A 10,071-nucleotide genomic window follows, 5' to 3' on the forward strand; every position below is an offset into this window, starting at 1 on the left:
AGATATGCTGCAAATGTTATGTCTTGGAATTGTAGGAGGAAAATATACAGCATTTACTCTACAATAGAGATAAAGAGTAGAGTAGAGTAAGATGAGATTTTACCAAGTCTTTTCCACACACTTTATATAAAACCTAGAGAATCTGAGCAGAAATTGACCTGTAGATTATAGATCTGCAGCACATCAAACTTATGGATTTATATCTGATTTATTATAGATTTCAGCCATTGATACATACTTTACAGAATGGCCAATGCTATTTTATGATCACTTATTTTTGCAGTTCTATAAGTAGGACAAGAAGGAAACATTGCTGATTGGGGATCAGTAAGCTAAGAACAATCACATTCTGATCTGCTATGGGGGGTATATGACTTGTCGTGTCTTTCTCAGATGGTGGGTAACACTATCATCCAGTTTTTCATAGACTCTAGATGACATACTTTCTTTCACAGAATCTTATCTCTGTTTCAGGGGCAACACAGTGGCTCAGTGGTTAGCACTGCAGCGCTGGAGTCCTGGGTTTGAATCCCGCCAGGAACAACATCTGCAAGGAGTTTGTATGTTCTCCCCGTGTTTGCATGGATTTCCTCCCATTCTACTGATAGGAAAAAAAATGTACATTGTGATCCCTATATGGGGCTCACAATCTACATAAAAAAAAAAGAATCTTATCTCTGTTTCCATTCCTCCACAGCTCTGACTGTGTTAGTGTCAGTCATTACTGCAAATGCTTGAATTATAATCATTAACCAGTCAGATTTGGTGTTGCCAGTCTGTCTATTAAGAAATTCTTAAAGATTGGTTACAGATCACATACATTTTTAATAAAATTACTGGTTTTTGGACTAGGTTCTGATCAGTGTGGCATTTTTTGGACATCACTGGTAATTTTTATCGACCGCTTAACAAGACACTATAAAAATCCTGATTTATGCTTTATTTTAGTTTTTTTCCAGTGTCATCATGGGGTCGGGCAGGAAGATCTAGTTTTAGTCTTTGCTCCTTGCGTGCAGTCTCAGGCAGGAAAAACTTCCGCTGTCTCAAGTAGTAGGAGGAACGCAGAAGTGAGTGACGTCGCTGATTCAGAATGTAGAGCAAAAAGGCATCAACACACAGCAAGCTCCTAGCAACACAAGAGCGCAAGCCCCTGCCATAACCCCGCTAATGCCTGGGAAAGGGCAACACACGGGAGATTTGGAAGCTATTTTTTCAAAATACAATGGATCCTTCCTAAAATTTCCTGTGTTGGTGAAAAAAAAGAAAATCAGAATTTTCTTCTCCATTGTAGCAATTTATTAAACTGTAAGAGGGAATCTCTCATAATTTCAATACCTGTATTCAAACAGGGGAAACATCAGCCATGTCAGGCATGAATATGGTTAGAACTCTCACTCATCAGCAGAGTTGCACGTTACCAAAAACAGGGGTGACAATTTTGCCTCTGCTCTTTTACTTATCCCTGCATACGTTTTTGTTCCTAAAGTTCACTATATATTATGTTTTTTGTCATGGCCTTTGCTACAGACCACATTCTTGCCATTAGTCCTGATTTTACCAGGGCAATGCTGGGAATTGGGCTGTAAAAGGGTTGGAGTTTATGCAAACCCCTCCCAAAAATGGACAGTTCTAGATGTTTGCAGAGTGGCAATCAAATGGTCTAATCTTGGCAGTGCAAATGTTGGCAAGTATGGAGTCACAATTAAGCAAGAATGGCAAAAATTACAACAAAAGTGCAATGTACAATAACCCTAAGGCACAGAGATCTTTTGAAGGACCTGCATACTCTGCATACTCATCGCTCTACTCCATGCTTCTTCTCTGCTATGGGGTCTCGAGAAGTAAGCACTCAACACCTGAAGCAGAGATGGAGCAGATCGATGAGAAATGAATGAATCCTGGGATGCCTGTAATGCCAATGAGTGCCTCCATCAGTACATTCACCCTTACTGAGCAAGAGGGACAGTAATTTCAGCCACAGTACATACATCTAGGGACGGCAGGGTATAATCCCTGGGGTATGCTTAGCACAGGTTGAGAATCACTCCACCACACCAGTCCACACGACAAGTTAGTGCTGTGCAAGCTTTGTTATTTGTATATGGCATGGTGCTGGGCTTGTAAACCTTTCTTCACCCCTGAGAGTTAAGCAGAGGTCAGCAGACAGCAGTCACCCACTATACAACCTCGATCATGACGCACAACTCCCCAATGGTTCACTTGCAGTGTTCAGAAATATTTCCCAGTAGGATGATTCCGCCACCAATCTCCCTGTTGTTTCCCATGTCAATGGCAGCTACATGGCTTAATTTATGCGTGTTACCTAGTGAAATGACCATTCAGAAAAGCACTTGGAGCCTTCAGGGTGGAATGAATTGTGGCACATGAAGCCCCCACCTCTTCCGCAGTGCATTTATATGTCAGGTCCATAAGTGGGCTTTTCCTCATCAGGACCAGAGAAGAGATTCCCCTTCACAACAGAAGGAAACCAAAATAGGACAAGCATCCTGGATATTGTAGCAGGAGATACGCCGTGCTCAGGGGAACTTGGTGAGAGAAAGGTTGAAGGTCATGACCGTCGTCTGCAGGCGGCTGTCAGTAACAATACAAAAAAGGTAACAAGTGCAAAAGTCCCAGCAAGATCAACTTATATTATACAAATAACTACAGTGCAAACCATGGTCAGTCCAAGACATCACTGAGTAGAGCCGACCACAGGCACAGCAATGATTATCAATGATCCAGCTGAGAAAGATGACTACAATAGGACCAATGGCTAGTGTTCTGTAAATAAGCCTTAGACTTTGGCCCACATTTACCATTAATATAATAAATCTGTAACTAGAGGCAGAACTTTAAGCTCCTAGGTTTTTCATTGAGACACATCTGCATTTTCCAGAAATGATTCTGTATTTAAGTGCCTGTTCCCACACTCTTAGTGAGTGAGCCGGCTTGGGGGTTAGTTTGAGAGTGTGACTACTTGTAGGTGAGGAGGATATTAGGACCTGACAAGTTTGGAAGTTTGTTGGACATTTTGAGGTGTGAAGCCATTTCACAGCCAGAGAGAAATATATATATATTAATAATATATATTATTCATTAATAATAAAAAAAATTCTAAATTCTAAATGTTAAATCCTTATTTTCAAATTTTTTTTCATTAGATGTTTTTTTCTCATACTAAGCTTTTTCTTTCCCTGCATATGTATGTTTTATTCTTTGAAAATATATATTTAAGCACTAGCCTCTACCCGCGACTTCGTCTTCGTGTTGTTGGAGTCGATGATCTGCCTATATTCAGCAAATTGCTGCCATCAATGGTTTGCTTTCTCCGGCGTTTCGGCAGCTCTTAAGCTGTCCTGCTGCTGAACTTATTCCTCACGCCATACCCGTGATTGTTCGGGCATCTCAGCAGCTCGCTGGGAAGCCATATAATGAGCGTGTTGTTGGCGTTGATAATCTGCCTCCTCTGGTGTTTCGGCAGCTCTCAAGCTGGCCTGCCGCTAAACTCGTTCCTTGCGCTGTGTCCGTGATTGTTCCGGCATCTCAGCAGCTTGCTGGGATGCCACATAATGAAACCCTCATGATAGACCCAGTGGCTCAGTCAGTAACAGTTCACATACTCTGGTTCGTTGGCTCATATCCCCAAACATAGAGGATCTTCGGGCAACCTCCTCACTAATAGTCACTGCACTATGACTTTGACTCAGTGCAGTGAATACTAATAAGCCAGTAGCCGGGTGAGGGGGCTTGAAACAAGGAGACCCTCAGGAATCTCAGGTGAGTTGACATGTCTGGAGCAGTTCTTATCCTGCTCAGTGACAATGGACTGAGGGCACTTAGATGACACTTGTATGTCATCCAAAAGTATTCCACTACAAAATCCACAGGATTGGTGATCTGTAGGTGTGGATCCTGCGAAGATCAGTTGTGGTAGCATCCTTCAGTTCCAGAAGCTGCTAGAGGATGCGGCTGCTCTTAGTACTTGTACCAAAAATTCCCACAGAGAAACACAAAAATCTTGTAGAAAGCCTTCCTGGAAGAATGGAAGCTATTTTAGTTGCAAAGTCAAATCAAGCTTCGTATTAATGCCTTTACATTTAGAATGTGATGTTATAAAACTTTGCATAGATATAATGTGAAGTGGTCCCAGATTTGCCCATATACTATACCTCTAGTTTCTGGTGGCTCTATAATTGGATAAACCTGGGTGACCAGTATTCCTGGCATTCCTCTAGTTGGGTCCAATGGGCACAGGATTGGGCCAGTGTGTAGGGTCTACCTCTGCTCATCAATTCTTTCTTGTGTGGCCTGAGAGCTTTGTGCATGGGAACACATTAGGATTATGGATAATGGCTTTGTGTATTAACCATAATAAGCTTCAGGACACAGAATCCATGACTCTGCTGCAGGAATTTCCTTAGGAAGCCTGGGTGCTGGGCCGCTGTGTTGACCTATGGCCCTTACAGTACAGGGAACATGTAACAAGGAGCAGGACGTGTCAGAGGAAGATTAGTTGGCATGACCTCTTGACCTCCTGAAGCTTCTACATTTTTTTGTCTTGTCATTTTGAAGTAACCAGAAAAGATTTAGTGCAAAGACTGAAGATGCAAGGCTTGGGGTGCACAGGTGTGATGGTGAACCTGTGGGTGGGATGGATGGGGCTATAATGGTAAGGTACATACAGTCCATGGTCCATGTATCTGTAGTGCATTAGCAATGGGGCTGGAGAAGTGGGGAAAACATTTATCTGTCTGCCTTGTGAATGATTTGTGGTCCTCAGATTACAGAGATTATCTACCTGTTACCAGAATTCCCATTTCAATCTGAGCCCATATATATATATATATATATATATATATATATATATATATATACACACAGTATATTGGGGAGCCCTATCAGTGACTTAATTGGGGTGATCGCTGCTCTGCCTGTAGTTTACAGCTCAGATTTCATGTCTTTTATTGCCCTTAATACATGAAAGCTTTGCTGTGATTAGTTGTCATGGCCAGCAAGGAGTTTATCTTATAGACTTTTTTTTTCCTAATATTTTGCTTAAATTCCTCACCATTTTCAAGACCCCTGCTTGCTGTTGGTAAATGTGGACATTTTTATTTACACCAAGAGGCTCAAAATCTGTCATGCCATAGGGCTATGCTCACATGCATAGGATTTGATGAGAATGTAGGTGCCAATTCTGTGCCTAAATGCAAACAAATAAGCTGACATTCTGCATCTAATACAAGTGAATGGGATATTCAAGAAGAAGAACAACAGAAAAAGATCAGCATGGAATATTCATGTCCATGTTGTAAATCTTAATATCTGCAGCATGCACTATAAAAAAGCTCCATATTGGACCCACTGCGTGACAATGGGGTTAATCCTTGCATGGCTATGCCAACACATCCATGACAGTAATACAAATATCAGCCTCAGATTTCTGCTGTGAATTCTTTGGAAGGCTAAGGCCCCATGGAGCGGGCCACAGCCAAAAACTTTCTGTTTCAATTATACCTTTAGGGAAACCACTGTCGTTTACAAAGGTATAATTGATATTCTGCAATTTCAAAAAACGTGACAGGGCTCGTTCACATCTGCGTTCATCTGTCCTTATTGCAGGTTTCCGTTTCCTGCATAAAACAGATGCAGGAGACGGAAGCCTGCAGGAGACTTTCTCACCCATTCATTTGAATGGGTGAGAAAGCTGTCCGGCCGTGAGCGGCGGTGAGTGTTTTGCGCTCTCCGCCGCGAAACCGGGTTTTATAATCCGGACACAGAGTCGGACATGCAGTACTCTGTGTCCGGATTAAAAAATCCGGTTTCGCGGCGGAGAGCCTAAAACGCTCACCGCCGCGCACGGCCGGACCCGGTCTATGGTTTCCGTCTTCTGCCATGCAGAAGACGGAAACCATAGAACGGAGACATGAACGCAGGTGTGAACCTAGCGTCAGTGGCTATTTTTCTGCAATGTGCAGGGACTTTGCAGACACTTTTAAACGCTGACATTTTGGCTGCGGCATACATGGCATTCCCTTATTGTATCCAGTCTAGTCAATTCTTTGTGAGCTGAATAGATCAGCAGACAAATCTCACTGCTGTCCTGATCCAGTCCTGTCTGTTACAGTGTATGCAGGTAAAATGTATCTGTCCAGAGGCCAGGCTGCTTGCAAATGATTGTTTAGACTGCTACAATTGTAGCAGAAATGAATAACATATTGATATGTATGACATGCATGGATTTAGAAGGGGGCTGTGGAGTCACAGTATACAGTTTATACCTGTTCCCCATTCACAGCTGGTGGTAACATGTGAAGACATTTTGCTATACAGGGTGTCCGGAAAGTAAGTACACAGTTGCGTCAATCCATCTCCCGACGTTGCACTGCTTGCATCGAGGCAGGCGGCCAGCACTTCGAGAAATTCTTGTAACTAAGTAACAGTGATTAAACTGATTTACCATTAAAGTGCTTTCTCTTCTTCATTTCTCCTTTCACATGGTGCAGTGATGAATAGGAAACCGACATCTCGGTCTACCTGCAGCGCCACAACGGTGCATTTATGGCAACATGTTCATTAATAAAAAACGCTTTATATACCAGCTAAAGTCCACCCTTTCATTTTGTGTACTTACTTTCCGGACACCCTGTATAGGATCCATGTACAGTAACATAAACAATTATTGTATAATATCCTTGATGACCTCATTGTTCCCCATTGTTCATAGCACAATGTGCCCCCTGTTATGTGTGCTGAATCCAATGTGTCCCTTCAGCCATATGTCCCCAGAAACCACAGCAGCCTCTGCACCTTTTTTCGCTCCTGCAGTGATGTATGGGATAGTTAATGTTCACCCCCCTCCCCCTGCTCCCCTGTCCTAGGGTTGTGGCTCCTATCAGCGGCGGGGTGGATTACACAGGACAGGCGCTCAGTTATCTGGTAAATGGATGATTTACCTGTGGACCCTGTGAACACTCATCACAGCTCCCAGGAACATAAACGAGGTTGTGAAAATGTTCTGAATCTCTATGGACAGCTCCTGGCTCCCCAGATGTACTCCAGACTCCATTAAATTATCCTGAGAAGGAACAGCGCAGAAAGCTGCCAGATAATTGACCGTAAAAACCGCCGTGTGTTCACGTCGTATTCGTTTACTTGGGGTTATTTTTAATCTGATGTGAACTTTTCCTCCCGTACAAGTGCGACATCTGTGGCGGTTGTTCTGGGCATAGAATTCATGTGATTCTGCTTTGGGTTTCATATGGAGTTCATAAGGTGGGGATCCCCTAGTGAGAGAGGTCTGTCGCTATAAAGGACCTGAACGCCATGACTAGGCCGATGGACACTGTGCTGTTGGCTTCTGCCTAATACATGGAATATGATATGAAACAACACTCACATAGAACCAAGGGCGAGGTGAATAAACTGATGAAAGAGACCATGCAGGGAACATGGCAGGTGACTTCAGAGCTCTGTCTAAGCAGGAATGAAGCTGAACTCTCTGATATACGGTTTATGTGATTTTTAGCAAAATAACAAAAGCAGAGTAAATCGTGACAAAACTCCTAGCAGAGACATTAAGTGAACTGCTTACCCTTCGTTCACATTTCCGTTTGGTATTCCGTTCGGGAAGTCCGCATGGGCATCCCCCGAACAGAATACCGAACGCAACTGTAAAGCGCTGTGCAGTAAACGTACACGGATCCCATAGATAATAATGAGGTCCGTGTGCTTGCCGCACGCTGCCCGCACGAATCATGCGGGCAGGAAAGTAAATTGTGAACTACTTTCCTGACCGCATGATCTGTGTGGAGATCTGGCGGCAAGCACAAGGACCCCATTATAGTCTATGGGGTCCATGTGCTTTCACTGGCACACCGCTTGTAGTTGCGTTCAGTATTCCGTTCGGGGGGGGGTCCTCATGCGGACTCCCCCGGACAGAATACCAACGCAGATGTGAACGAGGCCTTACCTTGTTCCACACTGTGATTGACAGCTTACCCCTTGTCAGCGTGTACATAGGAGTCTGTCAGTAAGGGTAAGTTCACACAGGGTTTTTGGTCAGGATTTTGAGGCCGTATCTGCCTCAAAATCCTGACCAAAAAGACGTCTCCCACTGAAATCAATGGGAGCGGGTCAGTTCTTTTTTCCGGGAGCTGTTTGTTCCAGAAAAAAAAGCGACGTGCTCATTCTTTCAGGCGGATTCGCCTCGCGACATCTGCCTGAAGACACTCCCTCCTGACTAAGCCCATTCATTTGTGCCTAATCCAGAGCGGAGTGTGCGACTGGATGCCAGTGCACTGCATCGGGATCCAGTCGCAGCTACCCGTATTTTGGTCTGGAACGGTTCTGGAACAAAAAGCCCCGTGTGAAATTACCCTTATACTTTCTTTGTGTGGGTGGGGCACGAGCAGGACTCTCACTATTTCTCCTTGGAGTTCTGGCAGGAGTTACTTCACTTTTTACTTGAAATCCTGCTAAAAATCATAGAATCCTATAGATCTCAGTGCTAAGTTTTTTCATCTCTGCTATATTTTGTTCTCAGATAGCTTAGCAGAAATCACCTGGCAAAAATGATCTGCTTTAAACAGAGAAGTATAGAGAAGTATAAGGTCGGGTTTACACAGGGTATTTTGGACCAGAACCTGAGGTGGAGGCCGCCTCAGGTTCCGGTCCAAAATACGGGTAGCCATGACTGGATGCCGGTGCAGTGCACTGGCATCCAGCCGCGCACTCCGCTATGGATTAGGCCCAAATGAATGGGTCTAGTCGGGAGGAGGGAGTGTCTTCAGGCGGAGTCGTGAGGCGACTCCACCTGAAGAATGAGCATAAATAGTCCAGAAAAAAAAGAATAGCTCTCAGCCTATAGCATGTATGTAAAAGGTGATAGTCATGGAAAAAATCATAACCAAAATCATAATATAATCACTCACTTATTGGGTTGGTAAATGGAATGGTGTGGTGGTCGGATCTCGTAGGCAGGTGCACGGAAGGTTTCTCTCGGCCAAGACATTGCAATGCAGACAAAAGTAGCGAAAAATCCAGCACTCATAATCCAAGACCGTGTGAAAATTATTTTGTCTGAATAATGTCCGTTCTTTTTTCCGAGAGCCGGAACAAACGCCTCCCAGAAAAAAGAACTGACCGGCTCCCATTGATTTCAATGGGAGCCGTCTTTTTCGTCAGGATTTTAAGGCAGATACGGCCTCCTAATCCTGACCAAAATACCCTGTGTGAACCCGGCCTAAGAGCTTAGGAGATATTTTCTATTCCCTATGTAGCCAATACTTGGTTTGAAAAAAAAAATGCAGCAAAATCTGCAATAAAAAATAGCTGTGTGGGACCTTAGCCTGAAGGGAGTATTTCACGGCGTTAACGCGAGTGTATTTTAGCACAATACATGTGTATAGAATACACGTGTAAAAATAACACTCCCATTGACTTCAATGAAATCTTTCACACGTGAAAAAACGCGTCAAAAAACACATGTAAAAGATTTCATTGACTCAATGAGAGTGTTATTTTTACACGTGTATTCTATACACGTGTATTGTGCTAAAATACACTCGCGTTAACTCCGTGTGCACGAGCCCTTATATCTAACCAGTCTGGCAAATAGATAGATTAGGGTCACCTGAAATCGTGTGTTTCCTTTGTGAGTTAGTGTCTCTGTTGCTGAGATATTGTTGCGATCTGACACGTCGGTGAACAGGAGGCATCGCACAATCATCCCGCACCTCTTGCTCCAATTTGTGAGGTTCCATGTGACTTTGATTTCAGTCTGGTTCTTAAAGCCACGTATTCAGCTCCTCATTTCTGACCACAGACCTGCCCCTACTAAACACAACATCTCATTCTGAAGCAGCGGAAGATTATGTTCTGTACATGAAATAAAACCATACAAGGATTGAAATTGGCCAAAAGATCCCAAACTCCATCCACCCGCCATTGGACAAACAGGGGTGAGCCAGGTGACCCCACATCACCTGTAAAATAATCCTTGCAGCTCTCCCAAGATTCCAGAGTCATCTGCAGATTAAAACAAGAACACATGATATAAAAATGTCA

The sequence above is a fragment of the Leptodactylus fuscus genome, chromosome 7 (genome assembly GCF_031893055.1).
Source record: "Leptodactylus fuscus isolate aLepFus1 chromosome 7, aLepFus1.hap2, whole genome shotgun sequence".
Taxonomy (NCBI): Eukaryota; Metazoa; Chordata; class Amphibia; order Anura; family Leptodactylidae; genus Leptodactylus; species Leptodactylus fuscus.